We start from the raw sequence: 13,003 nt of genomic DNA, 5'->3' as shown, positions 1-13,003 counted from the left end.
AATATTTTCGATTCTTCTGCTTTAGTTCGGTGGTTTTAAAGCGAAATGGAAGGGCGATGGAAATGATGGAAACGGGAGGAGACTGGTAGAATAATTTAATATTCGAAACGGTTTCCTAGGTAATTTTAGGTGGTTGTATTGAGAATGATGGCGTGTGAAGGTGTGCAGGGACACGAGGATGTACGAGGAAATAGGGGGAAAGTTAGGCTACTAATGGGGGATTTCGGTTGTTGTGCAAGTGAAGTGTGTAGGAATGGGGTTGGCTGGAATGAAATATTGGAATTGATATAGAATTGAAATACAGTTGGAATGTGGTTGTGGCGGAGTAGTAAAATATTGCGGATCCAATGGAAGTGGAATATTTGATATTCGTATGGCGATATAGAGTTGAAATAATAAGAGGATGGATGGCTGAATACAGAAAATAATAACTCGAAATACGGAGACAGTGAAATTCGTAAAATATTCGTATTTAATAGATTCTAAATATTTCAGTACTTGAGATTTAATAGGTTTGCGGTATTTGAGTATATCTGTTTGAATTTCAATAGAATCGAAATAGGATGATAGTAAAAAAATTTCGAAATACAGTACAGTAGAGATTCTAACGTAATCGATGATGACCAATTGAATTGAAATCCTCAAATAATAATATTAATACGATAAAATCATTCCAAGAAAACTAGAGATCACGCGATCAATCTTGAAAATTTCATGCTCATTCTTGAAATTCTTTAAATATTACTGAAAAATATTCTGAGATGATTAATTCAAAAAAGAGATACTCGAATCATGATACAATGTAAGAACAACAATTTGAATAATTCAATTTTCGATAAGATCATGTACAAGACTGACAATGAAATTTAAAGCACACTATGGTATTTAAATACTCCAAAATCGTTCCTGAAATTCCTTGAATATTACTAAAAAATATTCTGAGATGATCAATTAAAAAAAAGAATACTCCAATGGTGATACAATGTAAGAACAACAATTTGAATAATTCAATTTTCGATAAGATCATGTACAAGACTGACAATGAAATTTAAAGCACACTATGGTATTTAAATACTCCAAAATCGTTCCTGAAATTCCTTGAATATTACTGAAAAATATTCTGAGATGATCAATTCAAAAAAGAGATACACCAGTTACGATACAATGTAAAAACAACAATTTGAATAATTCAATTTTTCGATAAGATCATGTACAAGACTAACAATGAAATTTAAAGGATACTATGGTATTTAAATACTCCAAAATCGTTCCTGAAATTCCATAAATATTACTGAAAAATATTCTGAGATGATCAATTCAAAAAAGAGATACACCAGTTACGATACAATGTAAAAACAACAATTTGAATAATTCAATTTTTCGATAAGATCATGTACAAGACTAACAATGAAATTTAAAGGATACTATGGTATTTAAATACTCCAAAATCGTTCCTGAAATTCCTTGAATGTTACTGAAAAATATTCTGAGATGATCAATTAAAAAAAAAAATACTCCAATGGTGATACAATGTAAGAACAACAATTTGAATAATTCAATTTTCGATAAGATCATGTATAAGACTAACAATGAAATTTAAAGCACACTATGGTATTTAAATACTCCAAAATCGTTCCTGAAATTCCATAAATATTACATAAAAATATTCTGAGATGATGAATTCAAAAAAGAGATACTCGAGTTACGATACAATGCAAGAAGCAGAATTTGAATAATTCAATTTTCGATAAGATCATGTACAAGACTGACAATGAAATTAGAAACTACGCAATGTTGTCTAAAGATTCCATGTTCATCCGTGAGATAGCAAGGATACTCGAGCAATACCTGAACGATCCAGATATTCAATGAATAATTCTGAATTTCGGAGAAAGAGAAACGGAGGAAGCAAGGGAAGCAAGAGACGCGAGCAACCAGAGATTCGTAGCACAGTGGCTGGGATGTCCAGCTTCTTCGAATTCCTGATCAAAGCGATTTTATGCATGCAGGTCAAGAATTTCATGACTGTATACTTGATGGCTCGTGGACTGCAATTAACCCTGTTTCGGTTCAGAATTAATGCACAGGATACGCGATATAGAGACACGTGTTTCTACTGAAAAAAGGAAGGTGTCGTCCAAGCAGTGGTCCCTTTTCTATCTCATGAATGACAAAGTTGGTTGGACGCGAGAGCTCCATCTTTCTTTTTCAGTTTAAAGCGAGATAGAAAGCTGAATTTATACAAATTGAAAAAATTTGTATTTTTTTGTAAAAATATAGATTTTGCTGATTCTGTTGAAATTTTAGGTAACTTTTTTGTTTTAAGTTATAAATAAAAGGTTGGACTTATACACTGGGAAACTGAACGATGTGGAAGCTTCTGTTTGTTGGGAAAAATGTGGATTCTAAAGATTCTGTTGATATTTAAAGTTGATATTTATAGAAAGTTGGTGCTATGCATTGATCAAACTGAACAATTTTTGCGAAGCTTTTGTTTGCTGGGAGAATGTGAATTTTAGAGATTTTTTTTTGGAAAAATTAATAATTAGGGCTTCGAGAGGTATAAAGCTGAAGTTGTAGAGGTGTAAAACTAAAGAATTTGTGAATTTTCTATTTTTTAGAAAAGAAAATATATTTCAAGAATAGTGGAAGTTTCGAGCGATGGAAAACTGGATTTACCGAATAATTAGGAGATTTCTAAATTTGTGTCATTATACAAAATCTAAATTACAAATGTAGTCTGCTTTCCTATATCACAAAGAGAACATTCTATATTAAGGAGATCTCGACTGAAAGTTTCCTTATCACAACAAGAACACACTTTAGAGTTTTCTAAAAGAAAAACAACCTAACCTAATCCAAGCCTAAGCTGAAAGTTTCCTTATCACAACAAGAACACCTTGAATTTTCCTAAAACGAAAGACCAACTAAATTCAATTTTATACTTAACTGAAATCGAAACTAAATGGTCCTCTATCACAAATATACCTTAAATCTGCCTAAAAAGAAAATTAATCCAATGTGAAGTTTCGAAACTTGACTAGTGTGTCTTCGATTTTCCATTTTCTCAAATTCTTTTATCCAACTTTGCTCTAACTTGCAGTAGAGCACCTCCAGTTTCTATAAAATCCTTTAAAAACTCAAAGTGTAATTGCCCTGTTAAGTCACACTTATCGCTAAAATTACACCAACAACCTTCCTCCATTCTCAGTTTCAAAACTTGACTAGTGTGTCTTCGATTTTCCGTTTTCCCAAATTCTTTTATCCAACTTTGCTCTAACTTGCAGTAGAGCTCCTTAGTTTCTATAAAATCCTTTAAAAACTTAAAGTGTAATTGCCCTGTTAAGTCACATATATCGCTAAAATTACACCAACAACCTTCCTCCATTCTCAGTTTCAAAACTTGACTAGTGTGCCTTTGATTTTCCATTTTCCCAAATTCTTTTATCCAACTTTGCTCTAACTTGCAGTAGAGCTCCTTAGTTACTATAAAATCCTTTAAAAACTCAAAGTGTAATTGCCCTGTTAAGTCACATTTATCGCTAAAATTACACCAACAACCTTCCTCCATTTTCAATTTCGAAACTTGTCTAATGTGTTTTCTATCTTCTATTTTCCTAAATTCTCTCGTCAAACCTCGCTCTAACTTGCAGTAGAGCACGTTAGTTTCTATAAAATCCATTAAAAGCTCAAAGTGTAATTGCCTCTTGAGTCACATTATCGCTAAAATTACACCAACAACCTTCCTCTATTCTCAATATCCAAAATTCGCTCGCGTGTTTATCCTCGACGAATGTTGTATTTCCCTCAATAATTCTCGCATCAAACATCTCTCTAACTCGCCCTAAAACACCCTAATTTCTGCAAACATCCATTGGAAGGAATCAATTTCCACTCGCATAGGCACCGAAATGAATCTCGGGAAATCTAATCCTCGGAACGGTTCGACCAATAACAAAGAAGGTTGAAACGTCAAAGTTGACGTTTTAATTGTCTCGGTTGGAAATTCGGCCGCGGGGGTAGATTGTAAATTAGGTCGCAGGTCGAACGTCCTCTGCGGACGTGTATGCGGCTACCGATATATTTTTCCCGGTCAGGAGGGGGGAAGTTTTTTGGACGTTGGCCAAAGGGGTGGCTCGATCCTCGTCGACTTGTTGCTGATACGCCACTCTCATCCAATTAGCGAACGATCGCTTTGATCACGCTATTTCTGATTTTCAATCCGCTCTTTTTCTCTGATTTTTCATCCGTCGCGTCCTTTACGCTCCTTTTCGACGAATAAATTTTCGCCAACGCGAAACCAATCTGTCAGACAATAAATGTGAAAAATTCGTTGCATCCCGAGTCTGTGATCCGAGTCGTACGCTACATTTATTTTCTATTTACATTACATACAAATATTTTATTTTTATTAATATTTATATGTGAATATTTTCTATTTATATTATTATATTCATTTGTACTATTTAGTTTACTAAATATTATATTTACTACAGATATTCTAGATGTTTTATTATTATTATTATTACTGTATATTATACAAAATTTATTTACAGTGTATTTTGGGAGGAGTGGGTGGTGCGTTGAGGTAAAACCTGAAATTTACTTGAAATTCGATATAGGAGAAAATTCCTGGCGGGATTTAAAAAACAAAGGAAGAACGGAATAAAAATATTCGAGAAATGTAAAAAAACTTTCGATACTTTAGATTCTATTAAATGTAAATCCAAGTTGGCTAATCGTATTTGCCATTTAAGGTTTCTCGGAAATTGATTTCGTACTAAGGAGGGAAAATTCACCCCTCCTGTTTCGCAGCAAACTGCGTCATATTAAAAAAGGAAAAGTCGAGCCAAGTTTGGCGTTAATTAAAAATTTAGATACACGAAAGTTCGATACACCGCGAAAAATCGTGTGTGGCATCTGAAATACGAGATGATGAAAGCTGCTTTTTAAATGTGAATTTCAAAGATTAATCGACGAGACTCATAGAGGAAAGATGAAACGTTTCTCCGCAATATTTCATAGGTTTTTAGCTATCGAGAAGCATCATAAAGCAATTAAAATACGAACAGAGAACGAATATAACGTATGATGCAATATCTCTCGTTAACAAGATGATTGTTAATAACGTTGCAAATTAGTAATTAATTACATGTCCACTTTGATTCGCCTCGATGGAAGCTGCAGATACGAAAATTCATAAAATTGCACGGAGAAGCAGCTGCCTTCCGATAAACAAACCTGGCTAATGAAAGGGTCGCAGAAAATTTGCTCGATAAACGGGAAACAAAGGAATTAATTAAACTAATACTCGGCCTATTAAAATTTAACGCGCAGCCTGAAGAGGAACGTTAATTAAAAGATGGCAGATAATCAATTTATACAATACCATCCCCCCCCTGCCATCATCATCTTCAACAACGATACACCACAATTCACATACAACTGCACGTGATAAATTCATCGAGCTCGATATATTTTTCAACATTTCGTCTCGATCCAACGAGAATCTTTCTCGATAAAATTTATAACAAAATATGCGACATTTATAGAATTTCTAATTTTTAAACGTAAAACGTCTCGTTTTTGTATCATTGTCGGGCTTCTTGTCACCGTGTTGTATTTGTTGCTACGAATTATATCTCGTAACTGGTTATTAGATCGAGGATTTTTACGCAATTTCATATTTTTACCAACGGAATGAAATTAACGAGAGACCTACGTAAAAAGTTTCATCCACAGAAATTACGAACAGCTGAATATTTTACGTTGCCATGAATATTACTCTTATTACTATATCTTATATATCGTATTATTACTATTGTATGTATATTGTATTATTACAAATATTGTACATTGTATCGTGAACATTGCCATTTATTGCTATTACGTAACATTATTTCCAATGTTTTGTTGTATTTTCGAATTATTACGCGCGATTCGTTGATTTTTCTATCTTCAACTTTATCGCGAACGTATAAAAATACACGGTTCCGTTATGATCAGATTTCATGGATTTGTATGTGTTTGAAAATTAAATTTACAGACGCAAAATCGCGAGAATTGCATCTAATAGAAAAATGTATAAAATATGAGAAGTACGATGTAACAATCGCAAGTATAATATTTGAGTCTAATCGGAAAAATCTGCGCTTAGGTTGTACGACATTAGCGTGTACTACGCGCAGGAACTTGTATCGAGTTGGCGACTAAGTGGTTGCTGATATTGGCAACATCACCGAATGACAAAATCCGCAATCACTTAGTTGCCAATAAAACGTGCAAAACAAGAAGTTTACAACGACGCTCGCGTTGGTGATAAATTTTGCACGTGACGCGACACGTGAAATTCTCTCCTTCCTCTTTTCCCTCATTTTTATAAATAGAAGAGAACTATAGGTCGCGTGCGAGCGCATTTAAAGGCCGCAATTGTCTCCAGTGGACACATCTTGACACTGATGCGTTCAATTAAAAGCGATGAAGGTTGATCAAGGTTCATCAGAGTCGAGTGACGAAAATGACGCTGTCGACTGGACGCTCTAGAAACGTTCGATCGAGCATCCGTTTCCGGCGAACGAAAAAGAAAAGGAAATTTCTATATCCACGATAATTGGTAATTTTCTACAGCTAATTGATTATATGATACACACACGCGCGCGCGCATTGTGTCTGGTAACATTGTGTCTGTAACAAAATGGACCGCGAATTTTCACGTAAATTTATATTTTCCGCAATATATTGGTTTATATTGCCGAACGAATAATTAAAAAAAAGAAAGTAGTAGAAGATTCTTTTACCTGCAAAGTATTATGGAAGGTACTATGCTTTGAAATATTCTAAAATAAAAGTTAAATAAAAAATTAAATACAATGTAAAGTTAAATAATACAATTACGCAAGCTAAATAGTTGGAATTTACCCGAAACCGTTCTGGTCATCTATTACACGACAATGGCGCCGCAGTTAAGGGTTAAAAAAGGTGGAATACTGCAGACGGGATGTCAATTGCGTCAATAGATGCCCTGTTACTTGATTTTTCAATTTACGAGACCTCGCTATATCATGGAACTCTGGTTGAGTGGAGAGTCATACTATGTTCAATGGAAAACCGAGGTATTTTCCCGAGTGAAAATTGAAAGATCGATCGCGCCGCAGAGGCGTTTAATTTTCACGAGTTAACGCGATCAGGATGTCGCGTGAGTTAGGTCGAAACGATGCCCCGTGGACGCTAATTAAGTGGAGAAAGTGGTGTGTTGTCTTGCGATAACAAGGTGTGGAAAGTCAGATAAAAAGGTCAGGCAAAAAAAGAAGGATACGAGGATTCTTGAGTTAACGCGTCGACATGTAACGTTCAGTTAAGTCAGTGTTGTTCAACTTTGTGGCAAGGTCGTAATTTGAGTCGCAATCTCGGGTCACGATGTTAAGTTAGCGGAGTAAATTGCACGAAATGTCCTAAATGCGATACTCCTTCCATTATCTATTGGATAAAATAATTTTGTTCCGTACACTCCACTCTTTCCATTATATTCGTAAAAACATGATTTTGCAGTCTGATAATAAACAATAAGGCGAGAATTTTATTACAAAATTTTTAATAACAATATTTGTTTATAAGTTGGTTGAAACACGCATATATAAGAAGATGTAATCCGCTTGTACATTTTTGCATTACATACTGAAGTTATAAATACAATAAAAACATTTTGAAACTTTTGAAAACCAAAATTGCAGTACCAAGATGACAACGATGCGTTGGAAACATGAAAATTCAAAGAAATAAAAAGAAAATTTCAACGTTGGTTGTGCTACTTTATTTTTCATTCAATTATGCCAAGTTGCAACGTGAAGTTCTGCCACTAGTCCTTGAGGATTCTCGAGTTGAGACCTAACATTAAGTTAATCTAGCGTTCAACGTTGAAACAGAGTTGTAACGTGAGTCGCAATGTTAAGTTAGAAGGGTGGATTACGACACAACAAGGCGAAGTTGAGCAGTAGCTGTCAATGAGGATAATTCATCGTTAGACTTTTAATAAGAACATGCGTCAACGTTGAATCTGTGTTACAATTAAATTAAAAATTACAACATCAAGTCCCAATAGTCCGATGTTAAATTGGACTAAAATTCGAAAGAAGAGCATTTTAATGTCACGTTTGCAACACTAGTTTCTGACGCTAACTCGAACCTTGTCGCTTAATATCAAATTACACCACTGACTCACAACATTGAACTACGTTGAAACCATACACCAGTGTACAATATCATGTTACAACATTAAATTACAATAGCAAATCGCAACACCAATTTCTGCTACCTTACAATTTCGAAGCTTCGATAACATAAATACTATGATGGCGACTCGAGTTATAAACATGTTGCAGCGGCAAATCTCAACATGGAAGCCACATTCGAGCCAAGAGAGTTCAATTTTATTATTTCAACTTCATTCGTGACGTTCACGATCCATTGGCTGAGATAAATATGTTCATAAACATCGTTGTTAAATTACAAAGTAAAATTAAATTTTCCTACTGAATCTCCACTTCAGTTTGCAATATATACCTTGGTTGAGTGATGCTCACCAAATTGCAAATTATAATTGGATTTTATTTCCAAATGTACACTCACTTCTGATATTATACGCGAATTTCAAACTTTCGTCGCGTTACGTACATTAAAACCAGACTTCATTATTAATCGCCGATGTTAACTACGTGTTTTACTCGAATGTCAAATTCGTTGGTTAAATAAAAAACTCGAATTAAATATTATTACGAGGCACGAATATCGAGTCGTGATATTCCCTTTGAATCTCAAATATCCTTGATATTATAAATTATAAATTATAAATTAAATTTACATGTTGCTTGTTATTAAACTGCCACTTTGACTTTCAACATTTCGCTCGTGCCCTAAAACTCTCGCCGGACTGCGAGTTGAAAATAAATTTGCTTCTTCGTTAGAGAAAGACCCTAACCACCACTTGCGATATTTTGTTCGAGCTCGGAAAATTTCCATATCAGTTTACGTAGAAACGCATAAATAAATTTTATTATTAAATTCCAATTTTAACTCCCGATAAATAGGTATTTTCCCCTCGACCTTCAAATATTCCAACTAAATGGCAAATCAAAACTCCATGTTCTATTATCGAGCTGCAAAATCAACTGCGCTCGTATTTCCCTCAAACATCTCCCCCGCTGAATTATAAACGTTATTATCAATTTCCACACATCGACTGGCAATACACTGTTCAAGCCTCGACAGCTCGCCAAAATTCCAAATATTAAAATTAAATTTCATTGTTGAACTCACGACGATCCATCGCATCGTGGGACCTCGTGTGCCCCGTGCAAATTAGGAAATCGATTCAATTAACCGAATTCCTCGACAACCACTGTTTTCCGCCAGTAATAATATCGTGTCGGTATAATCGAACGTTCTCCCACTGAAACATCGTTGGTCCGATAGTTTTTCAATTAACAGGTTATTCTAAAAGTATCTTTCGTTTTACAAGGAAACGATAGATGAACAACAATTTTTTCTCGTATATTATTCCATTGAATTACGTGTGATCCATTTTGTTCTATCGAGATAAAGATCGCAACGTTCGAAGGATTAGGTTTCAGCTTTCTAAGAAGACGCATTCTAAGAAGAGACATATTGTTTGTATAAGAAAGAATCCAAACTTTTGGGATAACCAAATACGTCTGTCGTTTTAAGTATTTCACTTTTTGCTGCGATAACGGTCGGTCTAAGGGATGGGGATTGGCCAGCAGTTTTCGCGTGGTCGAGAGTATCGGGGCCGCTTTATCGGCCTTTTCGAGCTCATAATACGCGGTTGCCGAATCAACGGACCGTTAATTGGTTTCGAGAATAACGCGAAAGAAAAACGGCGCAACGCTAATTGCGCGGCCAACTATTGTTTTTCGACGGTGAAGCGCGATGGAAAATATCGCGCGACACTGGCACGCGCGTCGAAAGTTCGCCGATGAAAATCACGCGTGAAATTTTATTTACGAGTTTTCACCTCTGTTTTTAGCTGTTTTCCTCTTTCTTTGACGCGGACAATGTTTAGAATTTTTTTTTTTTTTTAGATCGGCCTATTTTGAACGCGGCTCTAATCCATTATACTCTGACACACACGTCGAAAATTCTACGGGGGAAATTTATGATTTATGAACAAATTTTGCTTCACCTTGTTTCTTTTTTTGGGCTACTTTTCTTTTTATCTTGTACGGAACATCTGACGCTTCGTTCAATTTGAATCCTTTCGAATTTTTGGATTTTTCTTTAAACTTTAAGCGATGTTTCCATCTATCGTACTTTGGCGGGTATTTCAAAAAATCCCACGTGAAATTTTATTTACAATTTACGAACAAATTCTATTTCGCCTGTTCCTTAGCTGTTTTCTTATATATTTTTTTTTTTTCTTCTTTCTTTTCTTTTCTTCGACACAGAGAATTTGACGCTTCGTTCAATTTGAAACCTTTCGAATTTTCGGATTTTTCTTTAAACTTTAAGCGATGTTTCCATCTATCGTACTTTGGCGGGTATTTCAAAAAATCCCACGTGAAATTTTATTTACAATTTACGAACAAATTCTATTTCGCCTGTTCCTTAGCTGTTTTCTTATATATTTTTTTTTTTCTTCTTTCTTTTCTTTTCTTCGACACAGAGAATTTGACGCTTCGTTAATCTTAGAATCGCTTATATTTTTAGACCTTCTTGAACTGGCCTATATTAAACGAGGCTTTAACCTATTATATAGATATTTTAATTTGTTTACAGTTTATGATTATTGTCGAGTTACACTGCGGCGGATGAAAGGAAGCTTCAAATCGATACACTTCGAACTTTAGTAACTTTCAAAGTAAAAGCTACATCATAGTCATCTATTCTGTTGTATGTTTTATTCGTTGCCCTTTGCAGAATTATGCTGTGCCTTTGATGCTTTTTATTTTATTAATTTCCCTCTATCAGCCACTGTACAATATTCATAATTAATTCGTAATATTAGTAACAGACATTTCATTCGTTTTAAAAATATGTCATTGATACATCGCTTATTAATCAGTTATTAACAGATAATATTTAACAAATGTATTATTACATTCGTATTTACAACGACGAAAGGGAATTACTGTAACTCGTCTTTTTCGATTTCCAGCTGTGGAAAAACAAAATTCTCGTTCAACCATCAAGGGATTTTAATCAATCGTACGTTTTATCTTTCACAAGCGAATATCGGTCTCGTACGATTGAAATATTGTTCCAGATATTCGTAATTATTTGAAATAATTGACGATGCGAATTCGAGAGGAGCCAACGTTAAACTGCGCTGCTGTGCTTTCGAAGGGAACCGAAGTTTGGCTAATTTTATCGTTCGCTCGACACTTTCGTCGCTATTTTTCGCTCGACGTCCCTTCTCTGCGACATCCTTCTCTTTGTGAAATCGTAGAAACTCCATGTTTCTTTCGCCTCGACCAATACTGTTTCTTCTTTTTAATTTGTAAACACGAGACGTTAACGTTCCATTGCTCGGCCGTTTATTATCGAAGCAAAGCGAAACTTTCTTAGGAGAAAGAATTCGGATTAAATTTCGAATTAGGAACATTACTCTACAAAGAAAATTCTTATTTCGTTCTATCGTAACTCGTGACCACAAAGAATCCTCGTTTTATCGGTAAAACTACCCGTTGTTGCTTATTTTCGTAAATCAAAGGAGAACTTTCTTACGAAAAGCTTCAAGAAAATTTCGTTAACAAGAATTCGGATTAATTTCTTGATCAAAAGCATTGCCGGCTTCCAAGGAAAATTCCTTTCTATTCCGTTGTAATCCGCGAAGAATTTTATTAATTATCTTTTTATTAGTAACACTCTGATGTTTTCTTGTTCTCATAAAGCAGAGCAAAACTTCCTTACAAAGTATCGATCGTATTAAAACAAAGGAATTGCGGAGAATGTTAATTCCAATCGAAAATATTAATCTCGAAAAGTTTATCTTCCGCGATGATTATGATCGCGGGACAAGACAAATTACGTAATTTACGAAAGACCGATACGTCGATAATTAAAAAGGACACAGAAAATATTCCTAACGACGTCTTAATCAACATTGCGAGCCTGAGTTTTCCCATTTTTTCTTTACTCTGTAATCGCAGCTTTCAACGAAATTCTCCTCCTCCTTTTTTTTATCGAGCAATATGCAATCTCTTTTTTTTTTTTTTTTTTGAACAGCTAAACGTGTAATAGAACAGCGACCTGACCTGACCTGACGTAACATCATCGGGCTTTTTTCTTCCTGGACTCTTAGTCAGGGAATGGCTAATGGAAACGACACGAGCAACGTGCGCGAATACGAAAAATAGAATGCAACGGATTCTGCAGCGAAATTATAGTTGAAACGTTAATTGACTGGTCGGCGAATCAAGTATTGGGAAATGCGGCTGAAAACTCCATCGAAATAGAAATCAGCTTAACAGTGTATTATAAATTGTTGGGTAAATTGAACGTCATGTTTAAAGCTGGATAAATGCTTGTGTAACGCTACGGGGGATGCGTGTAGAGGATTGTGAAAGAAGGAATTATCCGTAGTTGTTGGGTATTGTTGAATGAGAATAAAAAAAGGACAAGTCTATATAAAGTGGTTTTCTAATGGAATTGCTCAAGGTCGTTATTATACCGTTCCAAGCGACTATACTTGACGTACGTGTATCTACAAGATAGAAATGTAATGAAATGCCTCTAAAAATTATTCAAAGAAAGGGAATTAACATCGACTGCAATTTTTTTCTAGTAAATAAAACCATCGCAATTTCTTTGTATGTTTGTCAACATCAGCTAGTAAAATTATCCTCTATAATTATAGTATAGTACCATATAACCAAAACAAGTATACCATTCAACAAAAGAGTCATCTTTTAAAAAATAAATTCTTATAAACAATTGGAAATCATAATCTTGACACATTTAACTCTACGTTTCCTAATAAAATCGTGCATCG

General features: G+C 34.7%; 1 protein-coding gene across 4 annotated transcripts in view; it reads right to left on the bottom strand.

Moving 5' to 3' along the window:
- Rap1 (RAS oncogene family member Rap1) overlaps window positions 1–13,003 on the bottom strand; it is a 74,088-nt gene that overhangs the window by 16,203 nt on the left and 44,882 nt on the right. The window lies entirely within an intron of this gene.

This window comes from Bombus fervidus, chromosome 13 (genome assembly GCF_041682495.2).
Source record: "Bombus fervidus isolate BK054 chromosome 13, iyBomFerv1, whole genome shotgun sequence".
Taxonomy (NCBI): domain Eukaryota; kingdom Metazoa; phylum Arthropoda; class Insecta; order Hymenoptera; family Apidae; genus Bombus; species Bombus fervidus.
This window is presented reverse-complemented; position numbering and strand designations above follow the sequence as displayed.